A 12,925-nucleotide genomic window follows, 5' to 3' on the forward strand; every position below is an offset into this window, starting at 1 on the left:
TATTGTATTGATATTTCAGCCATGTTCTTTCTAATGTTATGTAAACTGTAGCTTTATACATTTCTTCATACTTTAGTTTATCAAGATTTTCACATTCATTTCTTATTATCAAAAATGTTCTACAGTACAGCATGAACATTCAAAAATTGCAATACTTCAGCATTTATTTTTATCACTAACTTGTCTTTGTACATCACTCCTTTGAACAGTCATTCATAAGTTTTATTAGATAACTTCTTTGTCTTCAATGAAGTGACAAGAGCAACTTTTTCATTTACAGATGTGGGTAGAATGGCCTTATGGTTTTGGCCACTTCTAGTGGTTTTGATGCTTTGGGCCAGATCTTCTCCACACTTTTGGTTTTGCCACAATGTTACTTTTTAAATACTGCTTTGACCTCAGATGTAGAAATAGAGCCAGTTGCAGAAGTTGTTTCCAAAGAAGATGTAGGAATTCCTTAAAATGTTTCTTATGCAGCCCAATGATATCTACAGGCATTTTTGATCCTTGCTAAGAACAGCCTCAACTATGAATGGTTGAATTGTTTTGCCAGATCCTTTAAGATTACCTGAAAATCAGTTTTCGGGGCATCACCAAAGTATTCCCACACATAGACCTTCCATATGGCCACTGCCAAAACTGTCAGTTTCGTGGACCACTTAAATCCAGTCACCCATCTGTGTAAATTTCATTGACAGCATTTCTTTTATTTTATTGGTTTTATTGTAATTACACAACATTCCATACAAATAGATCAATTTTTACAAAAATAGGAACGAAAACAAATCAACCCCCACCCCTGAGAAAGAGAGCATGGCCAGCAGAATAAAACTTAAAGCTAGTAAAAATAAGTAAATAGATGAATTAATAAGAGAATAAAGATACATGGAGAAGAAAAAGAAATGGGGAAAGAATCTGCTTCCTCAGTGCTTTAAAAGCTTATTCTAAAAATGTTATTGATTAGATTCTGCCAGGTTTTGAAAGCGTTCTGCACAGATCCTTTATGTGAGAATTAGATTTTTTCCAATTTCAAACAGTATATAACATCAGTTACTCACTGACTTAAAAGAGGAGAGTTAGGATTCTTCCAGTTTAGCGAGATAAGTCTATATGCCAATAGTGCAGTAAAGGCAATTACAGTTTGTTTGTCCTTCTCCACTTTAAGCCCATCTGGGAGTACTCCAAGCACAGCTGTTAGTGGATTAGGAGGGATTATGACATCCAAGCTGTCTGAAAGGCATTTAAAGATTTTGGTCCAAAATGATGTTAATTTGGTGCAGGCTTAAAACATGTGACCCAGTGAGGCTGGAACTTGATTACAGCGTTCACAGGTTGGATCTTGCCCTGGAAACATTTTGGACAATTTTAGATGAGAGAGATGTGCTCGATATATAATTTTGAGTTGAATAATTGTATGATTTGCACATATGGAGCTTGTGTAAATTTTCTTCATTTTTACCTTCCACTCCTTTTCTGAGATATTGAGTGAGAGATCCTTTTCCCACTGTCCTCTTGGATCATTGAAAGGAAGGGACTCAAAAATGGTTTTATATATTGCAGAAATGCTGTCTGAGTCCTCGAAACTGAGCAATATTTTTTCCAGCATAGAGGGAGGTGGGAGGTGAGGATATTTGGACAGGTTCTGTTTAACAAAGTTTCTAATTTGAAGGTAGTGAAAGAAATGTGCTACTGGAAAGTTAAATTTGGAATATAATTGTTCGTAGGAGGCAAATACATCGTCTATGTACAGATCTTTAAGTGATTTAATCCCAAATGTTTTCCAAATATTAAAAGCTGAATATGTTTGCAAAGGTGGATAAAGGTGGTTCTCGTGCAGAGGTTCCACAGATAGAAGCTTCTGTATCTTAAAATACTTCCTACATTGGTTTCATATTCTGATTGCGTGATATACAATTGGGTTGTTAGTATATTGGTGATAACTTTCATTTATTGGGGCACAAAGCAAGGAATATAAAGAAGTAGTGCAGGATTTTATTTCTATTGTGGATCAAGCCTGTGTCTGTTTATCTATTTGTGCCCATGTCCAGGTTTGCATAGCTTGTATATTTGCTGCCCAGTAATAAAATTGAAAGTTGGGTAGAGCCATGCCACCTTCCACTTTAGGACTTTGTAGGGTTGCTCTTTGGATACGTGGATGTTTTGAAGTCCAAATAAATGAAGTTATAGTTGAATCTAATTTCTTAAAAAACAATTTATTGATGTATATTGGAATGTTTTGAAATAAAAAGAGAAGCTTCGGGAGGGATATTCATCTTAACAATGTTAATTCTTCCAGCTAAAGTGAGATGAAGGGCTGACCATCTATGCAAGGTTTGCTTAATTTTTTTGACAGCATATTAATGGAATTCCCTTCAATTGGTGTTCTCGTGTAACAAGGGAAGCTCAATATTGTTGTAATAGTGAGTCTTTTCTTTTTATTAGCAACACTGATATGTTGCTTTGAGAGTGTTGTAAGTAAAGTTGCAGCTGGCTCCACAGTCCAGGTGGAGTTTTACTATCCTATCTCCTATAAGCATTGTTGTAAAAACTTACTTCCCCTCTCACCTTCCTTTTATGAACTGAGGCTGAGTATCTCATGACACTATTCCCCTTCAGTTTCTGTCACACTCTTAACTTATTTTTCATAAAAGTCCTTGGAATTACATGTGGCTTCAAAACGGTTTAATTTGCCACAATTTTTGCATTGTTTTCCATTTCCTGGGCAGGTTTCTTTTCTCCATTCATGTTGTTTCCCACAACATTTGCACTTTTTAATCTGGGTCTTATCATATTACTTAACTGCATTCACTTCTTCAAACTGCTGTCCTTCTATTGTCTTACTATTCTCTTTTGATATTTCAGTATCTCGCAAGCATTTTTCCAGTGTCAGTGTGAGTGTGAGTTCTGAATGGCACATACTACTCTCTCTTATTAGTGAGTCTTTTTTTATTCAAAAATTGCACATTACTGCTAAAACTCTCAAATCTGTGATGCTGCTGTCAGTATTTTCTCCTTGTAAAAGGGATGCTATACTGTATAGCGCCCGACCCAGCACAGACTCAGAATGAGGCACGTGTAAAACACAAGAGGACTTTTATTTTTCTTCAGCTGGAGGGTACGTCTTCCCGTGAACCTCCCAGTCACAACACAGTCCCAAAGCACTTAAAACCAACAACACAACACAATCCAATCCTTCCTCTGGCACTACAACTCCTCCTTGGCAACCTCGTCCTCTTCCTCTTAATTCTGGCTCCTGAGTGGTGGATGCTGGCCCTTTTTATATCCCACCGGGAAGTGCTCCAGGTGCTTAATCACCTGTTGCTAATTGCACATCCAAACGGAGCTGCGGAGGTGTCCAGGTTCGCCCCAGGATCCATGCAACCCCCTGGCGGCCACCCCAGATCCCCACAGGATTGTGGAGAACTCCATCTCCCATAGAACCCTGTGGGAAACTGAGGCACCATCGTCAACCAGGGAGGCTGCCACCAAGCATCCTGGGGGAGGTACTGAGGAGCCCATGGCTGCTCCCCTGGAACATATGCAGCAGGGGTGTCCCAGTCGGGCATAGGACCCGGCCACCCATCACACCCCTATATTCTGGTTTCAAGAGAGAAAAAATTATATCTCTCAACAGTTTAATTCGATCTTGGATTGTAGTGGTTGTCAAAGGCAGTTAATAACGCACTAATAGTCAAAAATCCTGGTGGCACTGAAACACACAGCATGTCACAAAGTTCTCTTTCTGATTCGTCTAATAGATATTTGAAAACTTTTACCTTCATTGTCTCTTCTGCTTTTCTTAAGCTGATGTCCTTGTACAGTGAAAATTCATCTTTGCATAATTTCCATTCCTTGGACAGATTCAGCTCATTCCAATTCAAAGCTTGGGGTGGATTCAGTCCCCGTGCGGCATCAATTTTTCTCACACAGTGTCTAAAAAACAGGTTTTGGTTTGAGTTTCTTTGTATTACTTAAGTAGTTTTACTTTACTCTGCTGTCTTCACCATGTTCTACAATACACACTTTATTCAATTTCTATAGTATACTGTAGTTGCATTAAATAACTCACACAAGCCCAGTGTCTTAGTTCTCTGCAAATTACAACACCCTCAAAGCAACATCTCTGCATCTGCAGGGCTCTAAAAAAAGGCTTCGTACAACAACAATATTGAGTTTTCCTTGATAATTGCTTTGAGAGTGTTGCAAGTAAAGTTGCAGAGAACTAAGATGTTGGGTTTGTGTCAATTTTTTATTACTACTATATTTTAGAAATCAAATGAAAAATGCATTGTAAAACACTACGGTGTCCACAATACCAAGCAATATCACCTTTTGGTCTCAGCTTTTTGCAGCCACTTTCACTACTGAAGCATTGAACGGAGTCTATTCATACTTTATGTTTCTCACATTTCCCAAGATGAAGTGAAAACTCTGCTTGGGGTGAGCACATGTTGAGGAGTCAGCAAGCTTTTAGCAGGACACCCTCACTAACTGTATGTGACCCAAAAGCAATTCACTGCCCAAAGATGGGCTGTTCCTCCCCAGCAGGATGTCAAACTCTGTTGATCATTAGATCCACTGTCTCTAAAAAGGCCAAAAATTCAGAATAATTGTGAGGCCCACTTAAACAAAGTGTTATATTTCAGCCAGGGTTCCTCCCCTTGCTGGCGTTTCTTTTTTTTGCCTTTTTTTGGTGGGTATGGAGTTGTCCAGTATTTTTGCTATTTTTGTGGTCTCTTGCTGTGTTTTTTGACTGCCTTTTGGATTACATATTGGGACTGTGATTGCTGTTTGGATTGCCTATTTTAAAGCCACTGCCTTCTGTGATTTATTTGCACCTCAGGGCTAATTTTGTTACAGAGTATTTTTGTTGATAATAAATCTTTTTATTTATAAAGATTCCATGTGTGCCCTTGTTTTGACTAGCTGGGGTTTTGTTCAGGTTTTCCCCTTTAAAGTGGGCATTTTTAAAGATATTTTGGGACCTCTCTAGCGCATAACAAAAACAACAATCAAGTTTTCTGTTTTGTCACACAGATACCACGTCTAGTTAAACCTGTTATTTATTCATTTATTTAGTTATTTCTGGGTAGACATGGCAACAGTAATGATAGCCAGCTGGAGACATTTCATTATCTTCATATCTCCTTTGGGCCTATTCAATAGGGAGGCCCTATAGTTAGTGAAAGACCACCGCTGATTGGGATATCCTTTTCCAAAGCCAATGCTGGGCATTGAGGTGAGACAGAATATACATTGCTCTCCATAAGCAGAAACACCTGTGACGTCAATTGTCCCAAACATTATGGTGCCCTGAAATGGCAGGGGGAACCATGAATAAAAAGTATTGTAATTAGCACGGTGTGACTGAAATGTATGCAGATACCCTTAAATGAATGTCTGCAATGCGTACTTAAATCATGTCTGAATTGTTTGATTTGTAATTTTAAACTGTGGAGCGGGTGGTACGGTGGCACAGTGGTAGCGCTGCTGCCTCACAGTTAGGAGACCTTGGGTTCGCTTCCCGGGTCCTCCCTGCGTGGAGTTTGCATGTTCTCCCTGTGTCTGCATGGGTTAGGTGGATTGGCGATTCTAAATTGTCCCTAGTGTGTGCTTGGTGTGGGTGTGTGTGTCCTGCGGTGGGTTAGCACCCTGCCCAGGATTGGTTCCTGCCTTGCGCCCTGTGTTGGCTGGGATTGGATCCAGGAGACCCCTTTGTTTGGATTCAATGGGTTGGAAAATGGATGGATGGAACTGTGGAGCTATTTATTCAATTCAAATTTTCTTCCATGAAAACAGATCACTTTTTTTCAACCACTACTACCAACTTCAGGGGTTAAGGAAGATATAAAGAAAATATATTTTTGGGAGAAGTATTAGTTATCTTAAACTCTAAGCAGCCCGGTACCAGGCCGACAAGGGTTCAAAAATGTTTTAAGACACCTTTTGCCGCATCATACAGATGAATTATGTGACACACAATTACAAACAATACCCCCGTTTAAAAGCCATGGGTGTCTACTACACTCTAATGGTTATCACATTGTTACAGCATGTACAGTTCACTTTTAATCTGGTATTAAATCTTACATGTGCTGTGTTATACCACACAGTAGATTTTATATGATGTTATCAACTATTGCTTTGACCAAGCGAATAGCTGCCATGGGCGAAAAACTGGAAAAACTCAGTTTGTCTGATTTTCACATGTTTGCACATATAACTCCAAAAAAGGAGCAAAAATATACAAGTAGCATATCAGTACTTACAGGAGATGTTCCTGATCAAAACAAGGTATCATACATGTATGTGTGGTGAGGCAGTGCCAAGTAATCAGACATAAGGCAACAACATTGTGGAAGTGACTGGTACCTATCATCTATAATTTTTGGTGAGGGCAGCTCTTGCTAAGGTTTCACACCATTGGATAGCTAAGACTGTGATATTTCCAAAGACACCCAATATGGCCATTTTTGAACAAAAGCTCCTACCTTGACTTACATAGTCAAACTCTCACCCTGCAAGATGGAATTTTCATGTGGTATTGCATACAACTTCACAAAGCAACAGCAAATATAAATATGTTCTATATCCAAATGTACAGCACACTCTGCTGAATAAAACAAGAGCAAGGACATCATCATGAGATAAAGCGTTAGCAAAATGTTCAGCATTAAAGAACAGGTGGGCACGTCTAGACTGGCATCAACCAACTGGCGTTTCTGGGCGGGCTCTTCAGTGTGTTGTTCCATCACAAGCTTTATACCATTTTATAGTTGCGACTGAGATGTTTCCAACAATATATACATGCCCACTGCTGAAAAAAGGAATTTTGTGTGTGTGTGTGTGCATATATGATAAATACAGTATGTGTGTGTGTGTATATGTGAGAAGTTATTTATCCATCTATCCTTTATCCAACCCAACCCGCTATATCCTAACACAGGGTCACAGGAGTCTGCTGCCAATCCCAGCTAACACAGGGCACAAGGAAGGAACAAGTCCCTGGGCAGAGCACCAGCCCACTGCAGGGCACACACACACACACACACACCAAGCACACACTAGGGACAACTTAGGATTGCCAATGCACCTAACCTGCATGTCTTTTGACTATGGGAGGAAACTGGAGCACCCGGAGGAAACCCACACAGACATGGGGAGAACATGCAAACTCCACACAAGGAGGACCTGGGAAGCGAACCCAGGTCTCCTTACTACTACTTCTTGCGCCACCGTGCCACCCAGAAGTTATTTATATTTTGTATAAATATTTTATATTATTTAATATCAGTTTTATATTATTTATATTTTTCCATGCCTGGAAAGGTTCTCAAAGTGGGAGGGGTGCCCATGGCTCCAAATGCTGCAGCTAATTATTTCTTTGTGTTATCAACATTAAGCTTTTCACAGGTACAGTTGACATGTTTGTGAACACCATTGTGGTAAAAAAAAGTGACCTGGTATTGCTTGAAACTGAAATATATTGTATTTTACAACAAAAATTTGGAAAAATCACAGTTTCCACCTATATTGTTTGCAAATTTGGCATCAGTTTTTGAGTAAAAGAATGTTGAAATTTGACACAAACACAAATTCTATCACATCTGAGAAGTTATATATAAGTGTTAGTGAAAATATGACGTACCATAATTTATTTATTGCAAAATAAGTCTTTATTATGATGTTCTCTCCTCAGGTGGAAATTGCTGAAAAAAGCAGTCAGATGGCAAGTTTGGCGATTGTTCGACCTGAGAATTTTATGCATTGCCCAACAATCTTTTTTAGAAGCTAGCCATGGTACCTGTCAAATACAGGTCGAAAACATTTGCTGTCTCTGGCCCTATGTGTATCTTCAGCACCTTTCTTCTGTATTCATGTGTCAGAACCTCCCTTCACTGGTGCTCCTTTTCTTGAGCATCTTCCTCAGACTCTGTCATTATTTTAGGTGCCTTTCTCATTTCATGTCCAGTTTAATACTTTCAGTCCTTGAACATGATTCTCTCAGTGTGCATCTTTACTCTTCCTTGTGCGCTCTTTTGTCACGTCAACAATTAGATTGATCTGAGGGACTGGACGTACAAACCTTGATGGTTTCTTTTATAAGCAGATTGTGGTGAAGTAGTGTTGGTGGAGCACAATACAGTCTATGATCCATTTTCTGCATTTACACTAGGGTGTAACATTGGTTAAGGCTGCTACCATACTGATCCTTGGACCTTGTCACTACCTATGTGGAGTTCGGGCATTTTTTTCCCAAGTCTGCATCAGTTTTCCTCAGGTACTCCAGTGTACCTCCCAGAAAGAAAGTGGATGTGAGCATCAATAGACCCTGCTGTGACCTGGCACACTGGACAGTCTTGGTTTGTACCTGGCGTCTAAAGCAAACTTCATCAATGAGCTAAGCAAACCCATTTCTCTTTCCCTATTTATGCCAGCACGAGCATTAAATTTAAAGCTTAAACTTTTTATGACACACATGAACAGAAGCAGTATTATCTCTTTATTTTACTCTAAGCTACTGTAAATTTAAGTTCACTTACCACAAGGACAATTATGTGCTGCCTGCTCACTTGATCAAAGATGATTGTAAGTCTCTTCTACCTGCTCAACTAAATACAGAGATCATCGGTCAATGGGTTGTACCAACACGATTATCTGTAACTTGTCCTGACACTTCCTAAGAAAAACAGCCTTGAACTACATTACTAGCTTAGAGGAAAAAAGCGAGCTAGGAAAAGGATAGATTTGGGCCTCACATTTAAGCGCTGCAGGATATGAACTTGCAACAGGATGAAAGTAAAGCCAACTTATTTGAAATGTGCAAGTTTTTTTTCTTCTTGAGACGTCTTAGTAATGCTATCATTGTTCCTTCAAAGACAATTTGATTGAAATGGCACAAATATTTTCTGTTTATTGTTATAGCTTATCAAAGGAAAAACTCAGCTTTTAAACACATTTGATTTTGTGTAAAATTTATTGCTTGGCCAAAATTAATATTTACTGAGAATGTCTGATCCCGGCTGGTTACATGTGATCCTTTAAAAAACTGATTACTTTTAGCCATTTTGAATTAAAAAATTTAAATTACAAGCTACATTAATGATTAAAGCAAAGGAAACTGGTGGAAACTATGTAGAGAAGGTGTGAAATGTTTGTTCTTTAATTAATCTTTGGCTTCTCTAATGATTAATGAGACTTCAGCTAAGGCTTCTACAAAGCTTTCCTTACCTTTTTCTGTGGTTTAGTGTTCTCAGCCTTAGGCCTAAATGAAGGTAACTGAGCCATATTAGTTTAAGAAAAAGCATACAACAATTTATCAGTAAACAGAAGTATTATAGAAATAGAATAATTGCTGTTATCTAAACACAAAAGATTGAACAAAAGACAGATGAGTCAAAACATCAAATCCATAATTTTAAGTACTGCAGGTTCAAAGGTTTTCTGATTGGCCCCTATGTATGTGGACTATGCATGTTCTTCAAGAGTATTTTTAGGTTTTCTATACACACATCATTGCTTTGCCAAGCATATGCACAAGTGCATTTGATGACCTTTCAACTGTATAGTATCACTCAGCACCCGGTCTCCCATCTATGGTTGGTTCCTATGTTGTGCTAGAAATTTCAATAGGTTCTGTTTCCCATTGTCCCTTCATTGAATTAAGGAAATGGATTAGATTACATTAGATAGAACTTTATTCATCCCCAAGGGGAAATCTGGCTTTTTACAGAAGCTCGATAGATAGATAGATAGATAGATAGATAGATAGATAGATAGATAGATAGATAGATAGATAGATAGATAGATAGATAGATATTTTATTGATCTTGAGAGAAATTTAAGTATAGATACAACTTAGATACAAACATTTAAGTACACACTATACAAATACCATTACTTAAGTACAGGCGGTCAAATGTAATTACTGTACACTGGGGTTGGAATTCCAATACAGGAAATGTAGATGGTGCATGCAATAATGCCAGTGCAATGGGGATTGTGCAAATAATACTACTAACCAAAGTGACAGTTGACACATAACATTAAACTGACAAATGTTAAAGTGACATAATATTAAAGTAAGATTAAATAAAGTGACATTGCTTATTCTGATAGGATAAAATATTTAAAGTGACACATTATGAAAACATGTTATACAGTAGTGACCAAGTAGTGAGATATTGGATGTAGTGCATAGCTAAGGAGAGAAAGAATATTAGGCCCAGAACACAACCACCCCTTGCCTCATTTGGGAAGAGTTAAAGAGTCTAATGGCTTTGGGGACAAAACATCTCTTGTATCTGTCCATATTATACTTCCATGATAGCAGCCTAACACTAAACAAACTCCCCTGCTTTATTATGGTGGTGAACAGTGGGTGATGTTCATTGTCAATAATAAATAGCAGCTTCCTTAGTGTTCTCCCCTCTTCCTCTGTCACCAGAGAGTTGATTTCGATGCCAACCACAGAACCAGCTTGTCTGATCAGCATGTCGATACAATCAGAAATCTGATTTTAACACAGTTCTTACTGTGTTCTTACTTAAATTGATTTTTAGAAGGACTTTCAAAGGATCCTGGAAACATCTCCAATTCATTCCTTTCCTTGATCTAACATGATGTCACAGGCAAGAAATGTGTAATACCTGCCATAATCCCAGAGATGGAGGACCTTACGGGATCTCTGTGTACATGTTGAATTCAAGAAACTAAAAATTTCCCCAAAAAGCTGTTACTGAATCTCGATACAGATTGAACATGCCAAAACAACAAATGGAAATACGTGATCTACCTGACTGATAACTATCAAGTGTTCTGAGTTAACAACCATCCAGTCTCCATTGCCAGGACTGATGTTCTGTGACTTCTACCAGTATAAGAGATGAACTTTCATGGGTGTGATATAGTGTATACTTGTCTTCTCTTTCTCCATCAGCCTTTGCCTTTGTCTGTGCTTTTTATTATGGCATCTAGCTTACAAAGAAAACAAATTACCTCTACGTTGGTGTACAGCTCAGGTTTCTTTTGGTTCCCCAACGTTCAGTGTTGAAGAGTTCAGCTCCAGTTTGAGAGCAATGAGGAGTGAGGAGTGAGCGCAAACACACGGCACTTCACTGTGCATGAGTCTAGAATAAGAGTGTATTAGGAATTCATTAAAAACCTTATTTGTTTTAAATATTAGGACAATATTTTTTGTTTTTTGTTACTTTTTTTAACATTATATACATTAGCAATCAAAATTGAAGAACAATTTTTGATTTATGTTTCTTTCAAATATTAGTAACTGGTCAAAATTTAATGTCATATTAGCTGTAGGTATAATTACTGTTCTACTAGAATGTTTTTAAAAATAATCAGGGCAAAAGCTTGTCTACTAAATTTAAGATGCTTCATGCGTTTCTCTCTACAGGTAAGGTGCTGTAGAAATGTGTTACAACGACTTCACCTACCCCATTTTCAAATGATATTGAATCTATTGCAAAGATCTCCTTGGGTCAGTCAGTCCTGAGTTCATCCACCCAGCCATGAAATTTACTAAACCAGTTTGATTCAATCCAGGGTCGCAAGGAGCCATAGAAGTTCAAATGATTCTTTTACATACTGTAACACAACATACCACTCTCACGTCTGCTTAATCTAGTTCAAGGGTGTGCATGGCCAGAGCCTTCATTTCAGAGCCCACTAATACACCTTCAATCTAAAATCGGCAACACCTATTACACAAATCTTTGGGATATGGGAGAAAATTTGGGAGGACATGGAGGAGTCACCTATACTCCAGGGAAATACAGGGCACAGGTTCTAAACCCTGAATCCAACACTAACCACTGTCCTTTCCGCAGTATATATTGTAAGATAAATTTATTGACAAATTAATTTCTACACACTGTTCAAAACATGTAAAATATAAAACATGAGTATAGATCAGATTTTACAAATAACATAAAGAATCTCCTCCTTCTTTTTACTCTTCACCTTTTCAAACTTATATGGTGTATGATATGCTTGATCAACTTTCTCCAAAGAGCTCAGCCCTGCACCTCTTTGCCAGTCAAGACCTTTTCTTTTAGATCTCTTTCACTTGATCCATTCACTTCTGCTCTGGTCTTCCTCATTTCCTCTTCCCCTGTATTTCCATTCCCATCACCCTTTTGCCCACATATTCATTGTCTGTCCTCATCACATGTATATACCACTTCAACCTTCTTTCCTGTACTTTCTTAGATATCTATCCCACTTCTGTTGTACCTCTGATTGTCTCATTTCTTATTCTGCCATTTTTTGTAACTCCATACATCCATCTCAACATTCTCATTTTTGACACTTCTAACTTCTTCTCCTGTGCTTCATTTACTGACCATGTCTCAGCTTTATACTGTACACCATTGCTGGTCATTCCACTGCCTTAAAAACCTTACCTTTAACCGTCACCTTAATTCTTCATTCACACAATACTCCTGATACCTTCTTCCAACTGTTCCATCTGCACCGCACTCTATGGGTTATTGCTGCATCTAGTTTTCCATCTCAGGCTGCCCAGATATTTAAATTTGTCCACTCTCTTCAATGGCTCTTTATGCAGGCTAACCTCTGAATCCTGATCAACATTAAACCTCATATATTCTATCTTCTTTCTATTATCTTCAGTTCTTTGTTGTCCAAAGCCCTTATCCATTGGTGCTACACAACACAATGTCATCAACACATATAAGTTTAACTACTGTATACAAGTTTCTTTTTTCTCTTTTATTTTGCATATGTTATGTGTCCTGTCAAACCACTTCAAACTGTCCCAATTTAAATTTGCTTCTGAAATTTCAAGGTAAATGTATTATCGGAAAAACAGAATAGTAAATAGTTTCAATAACTACACTGATGGCTAGTTTGACCTTCAGAGTAATCATATATCTCCTCTGTCCCT

At 38.1% G+C, this 12,925-nt stretch overlaps 1 protein-coding gene across 1 annotated transcript in view; it reads left to right on the forward strand.

Moving 5' to 3' along the window:
* LOC120530630 (thrombospondin-type laminin G domain and EAR repeat-containing protein-like) overlaps window positions 1–12,925 on the forward strand; it is a 178,991-nt gene that overhangs the window by 133,563 nt on the left and 32,503 nt on the right. The window lies entirely within an intron of this gene.

This window comes from Polypterus senegalus, chromosome 6 (genome assembly GCF_016835505.1).
Source record: "Polypterus senegalus isolate Bchr_013 chromosome 6, ASM1683550v1, whole genome shotgun sequence".
Classification (NCBI taxonomy): Eukaryota; Metazoa; Chordata; class Cladistia; order Polypteriformes; family Polypteridae; genus Polypterus; species Polypterus senegalus.